This window comes from Adiantum capillus-veneris, chromosome 11, assembly GCF_014529385.1.
Source record: "Adiantum capillus-veneris isolate H3 chromosome 11, ASM1452938v2, whole genome shotgun sequence".
Taxonomy (NCBI): domain Eukaryota; kingdom Viridiplantae; phylum Streptophyta; class Polypodiopsida; order Polypodiales; family Pteridaceae; genus Adiantum; species Adiantum capillus-veneris.
The window spans coordinates 131,411,492-131,413,480 of NC_140941.1; the positions used below are offsets into that span (position 1 = coordinate 131,411,492).

Genomic DNA, 1,989 nt, shown 5'->3' on the forward strand with positions numbered 1-1,989 from the left:
AATGATGATAAGGCATGTTCCGAGATCATTTATTGTATAGCACAATCCATAAGGGAGGAGACTTTAGCAAAAGTGAGAAAAAGTCCTTGGTTTGGCTTGTTAGTAGATGAATCTACTCTTTGCATCACCACATGATTGTATACTTTTCCTATTTAGACCAAGGATGTGTGCCTTGTACTTCCTTTTATGGAATGGTGCATACACATGCTAGCACTGCTAAAGGCATTTATGATGTTCTTATGCATGAGATAACAAATGCCAAAATAGACACTAGTAGGTTAATTGCCTTTGGTTCAGATGGGTGCTCAACCATGGTAGGCCGCAAGAAAGGTGTAGCAACCCTCTTGAAGATATTCAACCCTAGGTTGACTGCTATTCATTGTGTTGCGCACCGCACAAACCTAGCTACTTCAGATACTTCAAAGAAAATACTTTATGCTAAGCAAATTGATCAATTAATAAATGGAATTGCCAATCACTTTGCAAGTAGTTCCAATAGAATGGAGAATTTGAAAGAAATTCAAGAGGAGCTTGATTGTGAGGTAGTGAAGATGCAACAGATTTTTGAGATCCGATGGTTAAGTAGACATGCTTGTGTGGCCAAGATATGTAGATCTTTGGATGCTTTGCTCCTCATCCTATCACAGGAAGGCAAGATTTGTATGGCATGCTAAGTAACCTTGAATGTATATATGCTTTGCATTTTCTTGCTGACATTCTAGGAAAGATTAGTGACTTGAGTAGACGTTTCCAAAAGGACTATGTTGATGTCACTGCAATACATGGGATTGTACAAAGCACTATATTATGCATTAGAGATGAATATCTGGAGGAACGAAATGTTAACCTCAATGCATCTCAAAGAGGAGTGGGAGACTATCCTATCATGCCAGACTATGGATCAGAAAATGGATTTTTGCATGCCTTGCGTTCTTCATTACGAGGTGATATGTTTTTCAGTCAAAAAATTGTCCGTGACGTTGAGGGAGGTGATTTGGTGCGTGCATTGGAATTTCAATCCAAATATGCTCAGAAGTTGTGTGAATGCTTAGAGAAAAGATTTGTGGATAATTCTATCATGAGGTGTATAAAAATTTTGATTCTTGCACAACATCCAATGCATGAGAAGTTGCTAAAGAATTATGGAATTATGGAATGCTCTGAAATTGCATCTTTCTATGGGGATGACAAGCTTGTAAAGGGGAAGAGGTTTACTCCTCTTATTGATGGAAATGCATTTAAAGATGAATTTAGAAAATTTAAATGTCAAGCTACAATCGATTTTGCCAAAATGGGCCTTTGTGAAGTTGCTTCTTTGCTTGTGAACAATGACAGTTGGAAAGATATGTATCCAAATGTGTTGAAGATTGCTCAAATTGCCTTGGTTCAATGTTGTAGCACTGCTGTATGTGAGCATGGCTTTAGTAGTCGAACAAAAATCAAGAGCAAGTGGCACAATAGAATGGAAATAGAGAGTTTGGATGCACTATTAACCATTTCTATTGAAGGTGATGATGTGACGGATTTCTCTCATGCAATGGAGTTGTGGAAAAATCTTGCAAATCGCCATCTTTTTGCTCCTCATGGAATGGAAAAAATTGATGTATGAACTTGGGGACGGAGTTAGCTAATGCTTCCTTTTGCTTCTACCTTGCGACTAATTGTCTACCCTCTTGCTCCATGATTCTCAGTATGACTCTATTGCTTTGAGGCAGTTTTGTGCACATCGCCATCTTTTTGCTCTCCCCATGGAATGGAAAAATTTGATGTATGAACTTGCGGATGGAGCTAGCAATGCTCTCTGTGGCTTCTACCTTGCCACTAGCACATTGTAGCCTTGACACGTGAATTATAAGCCCTCTTGCTCCAAGTTTCTTAGTATGACTTTATAGCTTTGAGGCCGTTTTTTAACTCCAATGTTTTTTTGGGGCTCTTTTTGTTGTCACAATGATGTTTTACTTCACTTGAATGAAAATATCTTTTTTCTAT

At 38.3% G+C, this 1,989-nt stretch overlaps 1 pseudogene; it reads left to right on the forward strand.

Annotated features, from left to right (window-relative positions):
* Positions 1-500: 500 nt before the first annotated feature.
* LOC147448018 (uncharacterized) lies at positions 501-1,472 on the forward strand (annotated as a pseudogene).
* Positions 1,473-1,989: the final 517 nt, after the last annotated feature.